Below are 18,208 nucleotides of genomic sequence, written 5' to 3'. Positions count from 1 at the left end.
GTCAATACAGAGCCCAATGCAGGGCCCAAAATCATGAACCATGAGATCATGACCTGAACCAAAGTCAGACCCTCAACTGACTGAGCCACACAGTGCCCCAAGAAGTGTATTTAATATTTTGCATGTGATATCAATTTTATATGATTTATCAGTGAATATAGTAGCTTTTTCATTGGAATTACTTTGCTTCAAATGCTATAATATGTGCCTTTATCTCTATATCTTGTTCTTTTTCCCTATTTTATTTGGTTTTATAGATTTAATAATTTTTAAAACTTATTTTAGAGATAGAACGCACAAGTGGGGAGAGGGGGAGAGGGAGAGAAAGAATTTCAGTGCAGAGCCCAATGTGGGGCTCTATCCCACCACCTTGGGATTATGACCTGGGCAGAAATCAAGAGTTTGAGGTTCAACCGACTGAGCCACCCAGGTGCCCCGATAGATTTAATCATTTTTATTATGCATTCAATTACTCTGCCAGCTTTAATAAACCAAATTTTAATATAAAGCTAAACAAAATAGTGAAAGCTATAAGACTATTGCAATTCAAACCTGAATCTCTAAAAAAATAAGTCCATTTTCCAAGTTTTTAATTATTCCTATTTCAAGTTTTTCTGGTAGTGAATAAACAACACTTAAATTTTCCAAGCCACATTTGTTCTAGTGATACCAGCTGCCCATAGAAATGCAAATACTTTTAATTTTCATTATGTGAATTCCTAGTAAGTCACTCAATTCTAATATTCATCTAACATATGAGAAGTATAAACCTCAGCAAGAAATAAATTTAATGATTTGTGTTATTTACATCTTCTAGCGCCTTATCCAGAAATAATTAAATGTGATAATGTAGTGCCAAGTTGAAAGATCCAGAAACTTGTATCAAAATCTGTCTTAAATTCCACACTCTTTCTTTCGTATTATATTATACAACTACGGAAAAATGTATCATAAGATTTTCATGCAGATATTCCTCATTTAATTTTTTTGATGACCAACAAAAAAGCTGATGGATTATTTTAGAGAATATTCCTTCTAGTTTCATGATTAATGAAAATTATAAAATTGTCCTCAGCCTTGAATTTTATGTTTAAGTTAATTATCAATCCCTTTTTTGTAAAACAATTGAAAAATTATCCAGGAAAATCGAAATTCTACTACCTTATGTAGATTTTTCCAAAAAAGTGACAAAGTTCCAAAAATGTTTCCAGAAATGATTATATCTTTCCCTAAATGCAGAGCCATAAATCTAGGTTATGAGAATATATATAATATACATATATTATATATATTAGTATTATTTTGTGAAATAATGCTAATTAATATTTTACATCTAGAAATGCTTGAATATTTCTAATATAAATTAAAGTTCTGATGATTGTTTCTAATTTTTTTTTGCTTCATTGATATTCTTTCAAAAAATATTTTTGGAAGTTCATATTAGTTCAAATCACTTATTATATAATAGTGATTGATGTGATATTATGTAAACTGTACTGATGACTGATTGATCATTTTCCCTCGATGATGCTTGCAAATTTTCTTTATTTGAACCATGAGCTTTAAGGGAACGTGATTAACATTCTGATGAAATACATGTGCTTAGCCCTTTCAACTTTATTGACAGAAAATTTAGCATTTTTTCAATACTAAAGCAATGATAAGCTACTTATAAATTTTGTTAATATAATCAAGTTGTTTTTCATTCAATAAATACAAATGATTTATTTTGTATTAATTCTTGCATGCTATCAAAATGCGTTCCAGACATTTCCGATTTTTGTCCAGCATCAGAAGATAGTCCAGGAAGCAGTTTATTATTTTATTTCATAAAATCTTTGTGCTCCCACAGATTCTAAAGATTCATATTTGTAACACAGGCCTCTGCTGCTATACAAACTCTCACTATCCCAATAGATTCCTATAGTAAGAGATACATGTATTTCACTGCAATAATGCTTAATTAAAGAGCAATGACAAAATGCTGATTCTTAAATGCTGATTCTTCTAAAACACGGAACATGTTTTAGATAATGCATATACTATGACACAGATACCCACAGTAGGTACAACTGGAAATGTTTTGGAGAGGACTAGTTTATCAATAGATACTGTGACATCAATAGATACTATGACATATCCTATAGCAACTAAGTTAATGAATTTATTATAGTTTGATTTTATCAATGGACTCACTAATTTACCACTTTCTGTATCTGTGTATTTTTTTCCATGTAACTTTGTAATGCCACCCTACCCTGCCTCTGGGCTCCAAGTGATTTGCTTGGGCCAATGTGGTATTAGTAAGTGTGATGCAAATAGAGACTTGAAAGCATGTGTGTGGCTATCTTGCTCCTCTGTCTTTACCATGAGAACATACCTGAGCTGACCTCCTGGAAGATGACACCTGTGTGGAACAGAGCTGAGGCACTCTATCCAGGCGAGGGCCATCATGAGAGATAGGAGGAAGGCCAGCAAGATCAGAAAGACTCCTAGCTGACATGGAGCTGACAGCAGCTATCTGAACAAATCCAGCAGAGATCATCTGAGCTCAGATGAAATCATCTGAATCCTGCAAAAATCATAAGTTAAAAATTTTTATTGTTGTATGCTACTAAGATAGCAGATGGCCATAGAAAGCAGGTATAAGTTTTATATACAAATTTCTTTTTATTAATTAATTTTACTACTTATAGCCATTACTATTATGGTCTTTAGCAATCACGGAGAAAGCATTTTGAGTCTTAAAAAACTAGTATAGCTATTCTAGAATGAATTGGCTAAACATCAGCCCAACTAATGAGTCTTAGAATGTAGTGCTGTTTGAATGGGTTTTCTGTAATCTACAGCCAAAAACAACGTGAGTGATGCTATCTGTGCTTTCATTATGGGAACAACGAGAAAGCATTGAGTGATGGCAACACTTCAGTCTCACCAGTAAAATGGCCGATACTTTGCCTACATTTTCCACACATCTACTTGGTCTGGAAGCAAATTTTCTAATTTGAATATCAGTATCCTGCCTTCTTGCTTCCTATTGTGAGTCAAGATGATCACATGACTTCTAACAACCTAGAACATGCGTAATCACTGAGATCAACATCCAATGAAGTCATATGAGGCCAGTAGAAACTTCAATACAACCAACGTACCTTTTATAAATTTGATAATTACAGAACTAAAAATATTGGAAAGAGACAATTATACCTTAAAAGACTTTCAAAAGTTATTATCTGGCAAATGAAATCAACATCTGTGCTGCATCTTTACACCTTTTGAGAGCAAATAAACCTGACAAATATTATCTAAATTCTAGAAAAAGAATCTGAGAAAAAGTTTACTCTGACACATGATTTGTTTCAATAAAATGACATCTAAAAAAGTAATGATATCATCAGAGTGAGGGGGGAAAAGCTTTTAAAATGCTGCACCTAAAAATTAAAACAAAACACCAGTTATCTTTTATCAAGTCAGAGAATATTTACAGTAGTGATAACCTCAGCTGGAGAGGGTAGCAAATTGTTAACAATGGTTTGGAGAACAACTTATCCATGTGAATCACAAGGCTTAAAAATGTTCATTCTTTCTGGCCAAATAGATTGTAGACGTGAGTTTTTGCTGTGAAATAGCACCTCAAAACTTACTTATGTAAAGGGACAGCCATTTACTATTCTTGTCGTTGGGTAGTGGTGGTCATTCTGGACTCATTCATACATCTGCTTCAGCTACCATGCAGGGAGGCAGCCCTGCTTTGGCAGCTGACTGACATTTGGTTGGAGCAATGGGGGCAAATGGGCTCTGTGCCTCTCATTGGTCAGCAGCGGGTGTGATAGCAGCTAGGATTCGAAGAGTGAACAGAAGCTATAAGGCTTCTGGAGGCTTAGGCTCGGAAGTGGCACGATTGTCACTTCTGCTATATTTTATTGGTCAAAACAAGCCACGAGTTCTGAAACAAGTAGTAGGGGAACACATGTTCTCTCTTGATGAGTGAAGCTGAAAAAATGACATCACAAAGGGGCACAGGTGCACGAGGTGTGGCGACCCACGTCCAATTCTGCAAACTACTATCTATATTTTGACAATATTTTCTGTGGAATTATCCTAAATATGAAGGCTGGCAGTGCCCAATGCACAAAGATAATTATACAGTAAAACTAGGGGAAATGACATTTTCAATTCTTTGCAAAAATGATCACAGAAGTTATGAAAAGTTTACCTGCAGATAATGTTAAAAATATGAAAAAGAAATACTTGTGTTATATAGTTGAAAAACAAAATAGAAATGCATCAATGTAATAAGATTACAGTTAAATCAAACACCTTGAAAGGAAATATATCAAAATGTACCTAGTAAAGTGTTTGAGGAAGAAGACTATGGTTTTTTTCAACTGGCTTATTTTCTGAAGTTCATATTTCTCTCTAGTGAATATGTTTAGCCTCCAGGATGTCGGACATAAAGTGATTAAATGATAAAATCTCCTCATCTTATTCTCTTAGAAGATATTTTAAAGATGATACATGGAAGGTAACATCACACTTCAGAGTCGGGAGAGATGTCTTTTATTTCTTTCCAAGTAGGAAGTGACCAAGACCACCTGGAACACCAAACCTATCATGGTACTAGAGCAACCAGAGAGAACACAGGTATGGACATAGTGCACTATGGGGAGAAAGGCAGAGTACTTCAGTAGAGAAGTCCACAATTTCCATTTCACACACAAGCAAAACCTCATAGATGTTAGCTGGGAGAGACTGGCTACATCAAGCTCTACTTCGAGGAAGTACGTTAGCAAAGATTACGAAAATTCTGTCATCAGTAACGGGCGTCTTGAAGCCAAAGCACTTATTCAGCCCAGATCAAATTACACAAATAAGTAGTAGAGAAAAGATCAGAAGGACAGAAAAGTAAGGCTTTAGCTATTCCAGTTAGGAGTTATAAAGGTATGTAGTGAGAGTGATATAAAAATTACATATGCTTAATAGCTTCTCAAATACAATTATATATAAATAGTATATAGAGCCCATAATCACAGTCATAGTCAACAAGGTAGGAACTTTTGAAGACGTAAAAAGTGGGGAATAGTAGAGTTGCAGCTTTGCTGTTTTGTGCCTGTTACAATGCATAGTTGGACCCTGAGCAACTGTTTTGTTTTTTCTTCCCTGGTCTACCTGTTCTGAGCATGTTTAGGATGATGGAGAAAATGATCTTCTGAGATCCCTTCTACTGTTAAACTTCTATGATTTGAAGACTGAGGATTGAATATTTGTTTATTAAGCACTGGGTCCTATTGGAACAGCTCAGTCATTCCTTGATTTGTTTAAATTAAGTTTAGGATATGGAAAGGTAAGCACCTCTTCCTACAGAACTATGCCTCATTCTGAAGAGAGTTGTCTTGTGCTTTTAGGTTGTTCTAGAAACAGTTGACTACAAACATTAGGCTGTAGACTATGGTGAAATAATCATTATGTTATCTTTGTGGCCAGTCCTCCATCTTGGTTTCCCCGTTAGTCCCTGGTCCAGAAACCAACAGCTCCTATTTCTCAGCTGGACATGTATATTTTATACATAGCATTGATCTTGATGCCCTGCAATGCCAGACAACTATAGTTGTTGTGACAAACTAATCTGTGCTAACCCATGGCCTGTTCAACAGTGTGACTTAAGTCAAGAACGTTCGCATCAGACTGATGTTTGTGGCAATTTGTTATGGCAGTGATAGAAACTAACACACATAATACAAAACCATAATGTGGTTCTCTATTTCTACCTACACTTTTCTCTTTAAAATGGACTTGACCAAATTTTTAAATAGCATAGAGTAATAGATTCCCCTGTGGCACTGTATTAGAAAAGTTGTTTGTATTTTATTGCCCTGAATGTATTCTATTTATGGGAAAAACCACTTAAGGAGGAGTGACAGGAAAATAATAAAAGTCTTTAGAATTCAGAGATACACACAACAAACTAAAAATCTTCAGAGGAAATAAAAATAGCTAAGAGCAACCGGACTTAAAATATACATTGTGATGGACAAAGGAGATATATAAAATGAAAAAAATAAAACAAGCAAACAAGAGAAAGAACACTGTTTCCATTTCTACTTGATGTTTTGATTATATCCAGTCTTACAATGATTCATGTTTTATCAGATAGACCTTTAGAGACAGACATATTTTATCAGATAGATGGAGCATCTTCAGCTGTTGAACTTTTTTTAAAGGTTTTTACATAGTTAAATTGATAAATTATACTATTTCTAAATGAAAATCTGGCCAATTCATTTTTATGCCAGCTGAAATAAACAAGATTGAAATATTGACCTTTTCTCACTGTAGCGATTTTAGCAATTGTTTTATGTTCCAAGGAGGAATTTTTTTGTTTGCTATGAAATGTTTACTTTAGAAGAACACTAATCATCTCAAGTTTATCAATTATGTAAAGAACAAGATAAGGAATGAGAAAAAGCATCTGAAAATTAATTTCATAACTTTTCATAATCACTTCATCCAGCCAGCTATAGAGGACTTATGTGACAGAGAAGAAAAATCATATTTTGATGATACAAAATAAATAGAACAAAGGCATTTGCAAATAGTTTAAATTCTATTTCTGACCTTTCCCACAAAATACATAATTCAAATCCCTACACACTTAAGACTGCAACGATTTTTCTAATCCAACACATTTTTTTCTAGATTCTGCTTGCAGACCATATCTTAAGTCAGTAAATTAGATTCTCAAATAGGCTCTGAAGTCAGTAGAAGCAAAACTGAAATGCTAGATTACATTTAGTCTTTTAAACATATGGTGCCTTCTTTCTTTTAATAAAAAAAAAAAACCTTAAAAATATCAATTCTTAGATAATATGACCACAGTAAATTATCAAAATATCATATGATTCAAGTTACCCAGTTTATACCTCCTATCTATTTCATAGATCACAGCACAAGTAAATTTTCTTTGTCATTTAATCAATTCAAAACGAAAAGTATATTTTGCCCCACCTATTGGTAAGCCAGATATGATGGCAATCTTTCATTTAAAAAACTCCCTTGTGTTTTAACAGCTGAACATAGTTCATAGGGAATTAATATAATACTGTTAAAGTGGAAATTTTAATTGGCAGTCTTCATTAGAATGGTGAAAAGTTGTATCTCATTTAATCCTCTACACAAACCAGATCTTCTTTTATGTGTTTATATCATGCACAGATGCTGGAAAGAATATGTGAAAAAGGAGGATAAGAACAAAAGTGAGAAGAGGGGTCTGACCACTGAAAATCTTTGATGCCATACAAAATGAATGTGAGTTTAATTCTGAAGGCATTGTGAAACCACCGAAAGATTTTAAGTAGAGGTATAGCATGACATATTTATATTCTAGTAAACACATTCTGGAAGCAATAACATGATAGAAGAGAGAAAATGATCCTCAAATCAGGGAAAAGAGTTATGAGAGATATGAGGAAGTTCTCTACTATGATAATAGTAAAGAGACTTGACAAATGATTACTGATTCAGGCCGGGAGCTAAAACAGAGAAGTAGAGAATTACCCACTCTTTCTCCTTGGGTGGCTAGTTGGAAATGCTCACTGACATAAGAAATACTAAAATCAGAAGTCAGAAGTAGTGTCAGGGGCAAGGGGTGGAGACAAAGAGTTTGATCTGGGAAGGCAAGATTGCATATGCCTGTAAGTAGCCAGCAGGAAACATCCTATAAGTTGGCACTTAGTAAACAGGTTGAGGATGAAAACATAGATTTCGTGATTACAGCTGATTGTTGATCCCATGAGAAAGAATGATGTTGGTTAGGATGTTTGTATAATTAAGAACATGCCCAGAAACAACAGCCTGGATGATACAAATACTTGGGGAGTGGGCACAAAAAGAGAATCCAACGGAGGAATCAGAGAAGAAATAGTTCACTAAGAAGGAAGAAGGAATGATCAAGAAGAGTGGTCAACACTGTCATATACAAAGAGGTCAGATATGATAAGGACTTAACAGAATTCATTAATTTCACTCTTCATGTTTTAAAGAAATCTTCTGAGATATTAAGTATCTTGCCAACTCTTCAGGCACAGATATTTTTATTCCTGTTTCAAAGAATAGTAGACAACATTTTAGCCCAATGTGAAGTCAATTTTGATGAACCATTATGCTCTTTGTTCCAGCTCTGTATTCCAGCTTTCTGAAAATCTTTAAGTAGAAACAGAGATCCTGGACATCCTTTTTAGTATGTATACATAAAATATAAACAAATACAAATAAATATATCTGTTTGTATATAAACAAGATATCCACCTTCCGCTCACTAGGTATTCACAGACTAATATTCACAGACATATGCATTATGGTCTTGCTTTCCTAATAAGAGATGCTGACCCAAGTGCCAGTGATGAGTGAAAGCTAGAGGACAACAGTGGTGAAACACTCCATGGGCCTACATAGCTCTTGAAGGAAATGAAAGTGATCAGTCTAATATTTGGAATTAGAAGAAACCCAGCAGTAGGGGGCAGTAAAAGAGGATGTAGAGAAGGTCACCAAGGCCATGCTAGTCAAAGGAGAGAGGAACAGAAATGCCAAGCAGATAAATCACGGAGCCCAGATTTAACAGCCCAGGCTGGCTGAAGGAGCCAGCATGCCTGTTCTATTCCTGAGAAGATTCCATTTGCAGGCTGTAAGGACTCATAAGAATCTCCCTTGTACTTTTAGGTAGCTTGAATGAATCTTTTCCCTGCAACTAATCTATCTAGATAGACAAAAACTATCATGAAAGTTGACAGGCAGGGAAGAGAATTTTCAGCTCTGGAAAGATAAATAAATGCACAAAGGAACAAAAAGAATAGAGCAAAGCTGTTTGGAGAAAGTAATATTTGAACTAAGCCTTAAATATGTTGGTCTGTCTGGCAAGTTGGTTTTCCAGTATGTCTTTCAGATGGGACAGTTTGAGAGTCTTGAGATCAGGCCCATGATCTCCAATGAAGAGTATATTGCATTTATGAACTCGATAAATATTTCCACATTGCGTAAAGAATAGGGAAACATGAGAAATTGTCACAAAAAAGTTCACTTTAGTACAGCTAAATATAAAAATAGGTGGTTTGGTTATAAAGACAATTTGAGAAACCACGAACAAAGATGTCTCTCCCTATTCCTTCAGTCCTGGAATTAATAGACCATTTTCACATAAGAAATGCCCCAATATCTATCTGAATGTTGTAACCAACAGTTTATTCTACTGAAGACAAAAAGAATAAAAATGGTCCCCAAACCTTTTTTTAAAATGTTTATTTATTTTTTGAGAGAGAGAAAGAGAGAGAGAGCAGGGAGGGGCAGAGAGAGAGGGAGAGAAAGAGTCCCAAGCAGGCTCCACACTGTCAGTGCAGAGCCTGACAAGGGGCTCCATCTCATAAACTATGAGATCATGACCTGAGCCAAAGTCAAGCATCAGATGCTTAACCGAGTCACCCAGAAGCCCCAAGTCCCCAAAGCTTTTTATACATGTATTTTATGAATGTTGTATCTTCCACCTCAGATTTTAAAATAAACCAAACAAGTAAAAACACCCTTAGTCCCACCAAGCCAATTTAATGTTTGTTAAATTCCATGTTGCTTGTAAGCTTATATGCAACTACTAGAAATATTTCGAAAGCTAAGCAAAATAACCCTGTAAACAAGAGGACTTAGAATGGAAATCTTTAAAGTTCCCGATCACTAATAGGGTTACTATTGAGGGCAATCAGAATATCTCACAAAGGATTCTAAATATATTGTGTCACATTCAATAAGCAAAAGTATTTTATTCTTCCACATGATTCCTTAGCAAACAATCTCATCCCCAAATATCATGGCACAGGGGAAAAGTGGTGTTGGTTTAATTTAGATTTGATTTATGTGCTATATCATCAGGAACAGATAAACCTGCATAATAAACAGCATATGTTGGCCTTAACCAAGCATGTGGATTCTGTTATATGAAAAGCAAATGTTCAAGAAACAAAATTAATATTAATGTGTTTTGCAAAATCAAAGTCAGGAGCTACTTTTGGAGGAGCTGAATAATCACAGACCCTACTGTAGGCTAAATCCCACTTATTTCACATGTTAAAAGAGAGCTGGTGGTCTTCAGTACTGAAGCCCACGGGTCTAATAACCAAAACTAAGGTTTTTATTCTTCACGTAGAAAGTTGCTCCATGAGAAAAATAAGTTTTATAAAAACTGCAATTGCAGCCATTGACAACAAAAATGGCATTATGCAGACGATGACCACCACTGTTGCAAAATTCTTGCAGGCCATTGTCACAGTAAGTCTGTGTTCCAGTTGCTCTACTTCATTTTGGAATGTTCAACTGCAAAGATCATAATGGGCAATAATAATAAGCCAGGAAAGAGATTCCCTTTAAGGACAAGGGACGGAGTAATCGTGTTCAATGTTCCCCAAATCTTGGCTACTGGAGACACATTTGTGATCACTTAAAACTTCTACAAATTAAAAATGAATGTTTAGGGGCGCCTGGGTGGCTCAGTCGGTTAAGCGTCCGACTTCAGCTCAGGTCATGATCTCGCAGTCCGTGAGTTCAAGCCCCTCGTCGGGCTCTGTGCTGACAGCTCAGAGCCTGGAGCCTGTTTCAGATTCTGTGTCTCCCTCTCTCTCTGCCCCTCCCCCATTCATGCTCTGTCTCTCTCTGTCCCAAAAATAAACATTAAAAAAAAAATTTAAAAAAAATGAATGTTTAAAAATTTTAATGTTGCTACCCCAAGAGGCTAGTTTTCCTGAAATCCCATATTCTCATCTCACTTTTGATCTCTGGAATCACATTTATTCATATAGATCATATGCACTCTTTTCCATATCTACTGCTTCTCTTCTTGGGTATTTCTGTATCTCACTCTGTCCACTATGACAAACAACAGTTGTCAAGGCTCCATTATCTCCACAGATGGTACATGGAAGTGGTGTGTTTTGTTTTGTTTTGTTTTTTTACTTTTTATAAAGCAACTCCTCCTACAGTGGGCTGACAGCCAACCTGATTAGAACCAAGTGTTCCATTGTCGATATTTCTCCAAAATAGTCAGAAATAAATTTGTCCCCTTAATACTAATGTGTACTCATATCCTAAAAAAATAAAAAATCAGAGTGTAGTGCCTTGGAGTTCCATCATTTTATCTGACAGAGAAAATTTCAAACATATCCTGTGGCTTTCCTGGTTATTAAACCACCCAAATAAATCCCCTATCTCTGTGATTCAAAGTTTGTATCTCTGACCTCACGTAAGCATGAAGAGTAGAAGAGAAGCAAGCTGAGAAACTCCTGAAAGCCTCCCATGTTTATTTACAAAAGTAAAAAAAGAGGACACTAGCCTAAAAGGCATTTGTTTGTAATAATTTCATAATACCGAACAACTCTTTTAAGATGTGGTTTGCTCAAGATTTACAAACTCTGAAACACTGTCTGCTGTTGAGGTCCTATGTCAAAACTCCAGGTATTGATGATGTCATTCATTTCTTAAAATAAGCTATTATTTCTCAAATATAAAAAATATGCATTCTACAGAGTAATTCATAGGAATAAAGCATGAATGAAAGATAGCCTGTGATCCTTTACCCAGATAGAGCCATTGTTAATGTTTTCATTTATACAGTTTTATAATATGTATTTGTGCATGAGTGTGTGCATGTGTGTGTTACAAAAACAGGATCATACAGTTGCATAAACAGCATTTTGTACTCATCAACGAATGTATTGTGGGACTCTCTTGCCTCTACTAAATGTATGTGTATGTCACTTTTACTATTTTTTTAATTTTTTAAAATGTTTATTTCTGAGAAACAGAGAGAAACAGAGTATGAGTGGGGGAGGGGCAGAGAGAAAGGGAGACACAGAATCTGAAGCAGACTGCATGTTCCGAGCTGTCAGCACAGAGCCTGACATGGGGTTCGAACCCACGAACTATGAGATCATGACCTGAGCTGAAATTGGAGGCTTAACCGACTGAGCCACCCAGGCGCCCCTGTATATATCACTTTTAAAAACTACACACTATTCCATGATATACCTATTGTATAATTTTTAAATTGGCAGTTAGGATGTTTCAATTTTTCCCTGTTGAAGACAAAGTTGTGCTGATGGTAGTCAAAAATACAGCTTGGTACACAAATCTCATTACTTCTTTAGCATACATTTTAAAAAATAATCTTTTTTTAGTTTTAAGTTTATTTATTTATTGTAGAGAGAGAGAGAGACAAAGCAAGTGAGTGGGGGAGGGGAAGACAGAGAAAGAGAGAGAGAATCCCAAGCAGTCTCTGCACCGTCAGCATGAAGCCTGAAGCGGGGCTCAAACTCACGAACCAGGAGATGATGACTTGAGCCGAAACCAATAGACGCTTAACCAACTGAGCCACACAGGTGCCCCAGCATACATTTTTAGAAGTGAAATTGCTGAGTCAAAGAATAAGCACATTTAAAAAATCTGAACCATGTTGTCCAACTGTCTTCCAACCAACAAAAGATGGTTCTGCCCGCTTGTCCTGTCTCCTACTCATTTTTCATTGAGAAAACAAGCCATTCATTGCATGCTTCCTATGTCCTGGGGTGTGTACTCCGTACAAGATAAGGAGACATGGAGGGACTAAATAGTTTCCAGCCAACTCCTCCCAGAGCTCATGGTTTAGTAATAGGACACACACGTAATTTCAATACAGTGTTATAAATGACAAAGTTTTAGCAATGTGTACACAGTTGATTGAGGAAGATGAATAATATTCCCTAAACATTCACTGAACATGCTCTAAAATGTGTTACCTCATTTTTTACCACAAACATCATAAGAGATGGGCCTTTATTATCTTCATTCTACATAGGAAAAATCTAAAACCCAGAGAATTTAAATAACTTTCACTGGCGTGGCTGCTCTAGTCTCAGTTCTGCAACTCTCCAGCATTGTGATCCTGGACAAGTTAACTTCTCTAAACCTCAGTTCCTTCATGGGTAACTTGAGGATAACACAAACTTCCAGATTTATAGCAAGGACTGAATTAAATGTGAATTCTTACAAAGCATTTAGCTTAGTGCTTAATATACAGTAAGTACTCAATAAATGCTAGTTCCGTAATGCCTCCACTGACTTTACTAATATCCCTGTCACAAACGGGGAAGAAAGACTACTCTGCTCATGATCTATTTCATAATCAGAAATATGTTTTCAATGTTCAACCTAAATACTCTCAATGGCCTTCAGTGACATGCAGTGATATGAACTTCTCTTTCTTATATAATGGAAATATTTGTTTTCTTCCCATTCATTATTTACTGATTCTTAAGTTATTTCTATGAAAATTCCACTGTGTCTTAAAGATGTACCACAGCCCTGCACTTGGTTTTGAGCATCTGAAGAAGTTACTATAAATCGAGTTCCTAGAGCAATTTAAAACATATATTTTAAAATATTGTATGACAATTAGCTCATGTCATTATCTAAAGGCAAGAAGGACAGACTTCAGGAGAGTTAAGTAAGTTACAGATGTAGAGTTTTAAGGTAAAAAAAACCAAACATCTATTAGGTATTTCAATTTTAACATTTCTCATTTATGTAAGTACATAAAAATTCATAAGTGACATATTCTGAACCACTCAAGTAATCTATTAAAACAGATCCTTTTTTTCATGAATTGTTCTAGAAATTGCCTGCACTGCAAGGCATTGCTGGCATTTGGTTCTCTTGTTTTAATTTTGACAGTGTTTCTAAATAAAAATAAACATGTTACTTTTGCTTATTTTTTAGTTAAACAGAAAGATTTGGTTGAGAGAGAAGTTTTAAGTCGTATGAATGCCTATAATATTCAAATTTATCAGCTAACAGGCTCTATTTTGTTTTAGAGCATGGATAAAATAGCTCTCAAAGTGAAACTACCTCGAGCTTTTTAAAAATATAGAGATGTTCCTCATGAAATATGTACAAATACAGGGAAACAATCTGACTAAAAATGCTCAAGTTAGCAGCAGCGATGAATCTAAGAAAGGTTCATGCCAATATCTTGAAAATTTACTACTTTCGGCATCTGCCTACTTTAACCCTTAACTCTTTGTCACTTACCTAAAGTTAACTCAGTGGGGTGTTTCTTTAGTAGGCTCTTTAATTGTCCTTATCATTTTTGAAACATTATTTAATTTTAAGATTTGGGGTAAAAAGTTTTGGTGAAATATTTTTCCCAGAGTAAATATAATTTTGCTTTTGTTTTCAATAATTTAAAGACTGTGGATCACTTAGCCTTATTTATCACAACAGCAAAGACATACATTTAAATCATCTCAACAGAGTATTCTCCTTAATGTAATATTATCACATTGCGAATTTGTGGAATCCCTTCCTACCTCACTAGAAAATATGATACAAATGACTTGCAATTAACGTAATTCATGGAATAAAAGATAATGTTTTTGATCTGTTACCATAATCATTATTAGCATGAATATTGGGTTTTTAAAACCTTTTATAGATTCAGATCGCAAAACAGCAATACAAACCTACTCCTAAATGAATAATATTCCCTTTTCTTTTTCTCATGTGAAGTACACTTTAGAGAGCCTCTCTGACCAGAAGAGAACCACATTACCCAATTGTAGTAAACATTCTTTTCTTAGAAAGAAACATCAACCTTGCAAATATAGTATCAGTGAATTCACTATTACTTGGAGCTTGAAGGCCAGCAAGCTCTGCCTCAATAGGGGGAAAAAGATTTATTTTCTCTAAGTGTCATACATTCCTTCATCGACTTCAAAGTCAGACCCATTTCCAGTCCTCTAAGACATAAACTGCAGTACTTACGTCAAGTGGATTTTCTAGTGGGTTATTTATTTCCATCTGTCTTATATTTGTGGGCAGGTTGAATAGATCTGAGTCTGCTGGAGAGAGAGATGAAAGATAGACTTTAAAGCAAGAGCTGAGTTTAAGCAAGAAAATAAGGTTCAACAATAGCGGATTAAACTTGAAACCTTGGGGAAATTCTTATTCAGGCAATTTTATGTGCAACTTTAACTTGCAAATAGGGAATTTTGACAATCTCTACATTGTTACATATAATGTAGTGAGAAATGATGATTTATGTAAACGAAAGTGATAGGTCGTGTATTTCCTAGGAAGCACATTCAAGTTTATTTTATCTGTTGAATTTGTTTCTCATTGTTCTTGTAAAACTGCTTCAGTTTCCTAAGTTCTCCTTCAGTGCACACCATCCACTCTTAACCTTCTCACTTCCTTTGGTCTGGAGCTCCATTCTTTATTAAAAGTTCACACCAACAACTAAGCAGAAAAAATTAATGTTCTGGTGGAGTCACATGCTGGTTAGAGGTTCTTCAGTCTTCATCGCACATTAAACCTGCATATAATTTATGTTGGTGTTAACCACAGATTTATGTCCTTTGAACTTTTTTAAATAAGTGAATGCTTTATCTCCCTAATGTAAACACTGTTGTTCATTCCGATTCTTATAAATTATTTAACGAATTACTCTGGTGTCTTTAGGTAAAAATAAATTAACTTAGAAAATGCAATCAGCCTAATTAAATCATGTGCTAGGTGACTTTCTATCTGTCCATAATTATAAATGAGAACCAACACCTTCTACTAAAAAGAAAATACATACAGTATTAATTAGTCTTCTAAGGGTGGCTAAAATGTGAAAAAATGGAATGTATTCAGAATCAGGTAACTTACCTCCCATGATCTAGGAACAATTGTCGGGGGCATGGAATACAGGTTTAGGGGATCAAAATTTGCTGAACAGCAGCTTTTAGCTTTCTCCTAGCTTGAACCTATATTAAATAGTCTTTGTATTGGGCAGATTTACTTTCTTTTTTAAGTGATCTACACTAATGTTTACTGAAAATGACTCCAGGTGAGTTTTCCCACTATAAAACCTTTATAAAATTGATTGGAAAAAAAGAAAAAAGATCAACTCCAGATCTCAGTGGCTTAGCACAACCAAAGTTCTCTTCTTACATACATATAAGTCTGACATGGGTTAACGGAGGTTTCTCCTCTGGGTGGGGTTTTAGGGACATGGGCTGATGGAGACCGTGTTAGCTTGTGATGCCGCCATCTTACACACGCTTCAGCATTTGCCATCGTAAGGGAACAAAGAGCTTAGAGAACTCAGCTACTCTTAAGAGAAGCGCCTCATTTCTGTGCATAGCTCATCGACATTAACTTCAAGGGATGTTAGGATGTTATCAAGCAAAGGGAAAATAATCAATTATAGTAAAGACTAGTAATCATCATCACCTTCTATGCACTAAATATTCAGTTCCCTCTTCTTCGCACACATAACACATACTCAGTACCTCAACACGGAATGGCCTAAAGCCCATCCAGTCAGTGCCTGAATTTCAAAGTCCAGCACATCTAGATGAAGTTCAAGCTCCTATGTGACTTCTCCGAGTTTGGAGACCAATGAATTTAAAAGCCAAATTACCTACTCCTACACACACACACACACACACACACACACACACACACACACACTCAATCCACAAAGGTGTGACAGGGTCAGGATAATTACAATAATACACTCACTTTTAGAAAGAAGACAAATGGGACATAATCAGCAGTTCATATAAATCCCAAGGTCCTGCTGAGCACACAGTAAAGGCTCCCTACCAGTGTGTGACTCTAGTCTCCTTGTGACAAGTTCTTTTTTATTTCCATTCCCTTCTTTGACTGTATTTGAAAATCGGTCTCCTCAGGGCTGCACAGCTTCCTTGGCTCCCTTGCTCACATGAGGTTGTGTCCCCAAAGGCCATTGTCAGCTTCATACAAACGCATCGTTAGTCCAGGCTTGTGGTTTCTTTGGCAGTACATTTCTCTCAAATACTTAAGAGGCTTCCTCTCTATTTGTTTCTAGTCAGTTCCATGTGTCAGTAACCACACCCACACTTTAAAATACCTAGTTCTCACATCTCTAGCAGCTCTTTGTTTTATCGACCCCTGTCTTTTTTCTACCAATTTGGTGGCTACCTGAAGCTTATCTATAATAACAGGTGGAAAGACCCCACTTTTAAAACTCTCTACCTTGGGGCACCTGGGTGGCTCAGTTGGCTAAGCATCCGACTCTTGGTTTTGGCTCAGGTCATGATCTCACGGTTTGTGAGTTCAAGCCCCCTCATTGGTCTCCATGCTGACAATGCAGAACCTGCTTGAGATTCTCTCTCTTCCTCTCTCTGTCCCTCCCTGGCTCATTCTTTTGTCTCTCTCTCTCTAAAATAAATAAATAAACTTAAAAATTAAAAACAAAAATCTCTGCCTTAAGTACAGTACTCAACTGAAATGTTTTGTTGAATGGAAACTTCCTTTGTGTTCCATTTGGGTCTAGAAGCAGTTGGCTTTTCCATTGCTGTATGAGTCCATATTTCTAGATCCCCTGTATTTGTTCTAATTTCTGCTTGTGAGTCAGCCAATTCTTCCCTGGATTCATCTTTATTTTTGTAGTCCCTTGCCGAGCACAGACAATGGCAGTTAGCAGACATTGCTATAGTTCTTTTTTCGCCTCTTACCTAGGAGCTAACTTTACTTGAGCATATGCTCTGCTTTCCAAGTTCTGATGTACAATAGTTTCAGCAAATGTCTTAACACTATATGACACACATTTTCTTCTGTTTCCACCTGGGTCATTTTTCTCACTTTCTGTCATTGCCTATATAGTACACATCAAGTCTTGTGTTATAGTAGAGCCCCATTTCTAATATGACTTTTTCTATTCATGAGAATGGTTGAGGTTACACAGATATGACAAATTAGCCACAGAACCTGAGTGGCTTATCATAACACGGGTCAATTTCTTGTTCATATAAATGTGCAAGTTATGAGGAAACTGTCCTCCATAAGTCATTCAGGGACTCGGGCTATTGGAGGCCACACTGTCTTTAGCTCTGCCATCTCAACCTTTGGCTCCCAATTGTTGCCAGGTCAAGAGGAACTTATAATCACATTTAAATACCTCAGACTTGAAGTGACACATGTCACTTCCTCTCACAACTACAGTCCACAAACACCTGTCCTGCCCTAATGGCAAAGGAAACAGAAATCTTTACATGAAGAAGGAACGGAAGAAGAGGAAAATTAAATTTTGTGGTCTCTAATTGTTTCTCTTTGTATTTTTAATGTTCAGATAAATGGAAACATAGGTAAGCCACAGTAACATTATTTGATC

General features: G+C 35.8%; 2 long non-coding RNA genes across 2 annotated transcripts in view; one reads left to right on the top strand and one right to left on the bottom strand.

The window, feature by feature from the left end:
• Positions 1-1,528: 1,528 nt before the first annotated feature.
• LOC147577542 (uncharacterized) overlaps positions 1,529-18,208 on the bottom strand; it is a 20,423-nt gene continuing 3,743 nt past the window's right edge. The window contains exons 2-3 of the long non-coding RNA XR_015240380.1: positions 14,830-14,906; positions 1,529-2,572 (exon numbers count right to left, since the gene is read on the bottom strand). This is a non-coding gene — a long non-coding RNA (uncharacterized LOC147577542). The remainder of the gene's footprint in view (positions 2,573-14,829; positions 14,907-18,208) is intronic.
• Positions 5,170-18,208, top strand: part of LOC147577541 (uncharacterized) — an 18,643-nt gene continuing 5,604 nt past the window's right edge. Inside the window, exons 1-3 of the long non-coding RNA XR_015240379.1 lie at positions 5,170-5,344; positions 7,213-7,305; positions 8,175-8,236. This is a non-coding gene — a long non-coding RNA (uncharacterized LOC147577541). The remainder of the gene's footprint in view (positions 5,345-7,212; positions 7,306-8,174; positions 8,237-18,208) is intronic.

Source organism: Puma concolor, chromosome C2 (assembly GCF_028749965.1).
Source record: "Puma concolor isolate L17-30 chromosome C2, mPumCon1.1.hap2, whole genome shotgun sequence".
Lineage (NCBI taxonomy): Eukaryota > Metazoa > Chordata > Mammalia > Carnivora > Felidae > Puma > Puma concolor.
The sequence above is the reverse complement of the archived record's forward strand: the minus strand, read 5'-3'. Positions and strand labels throughout refer to the sequence as shown.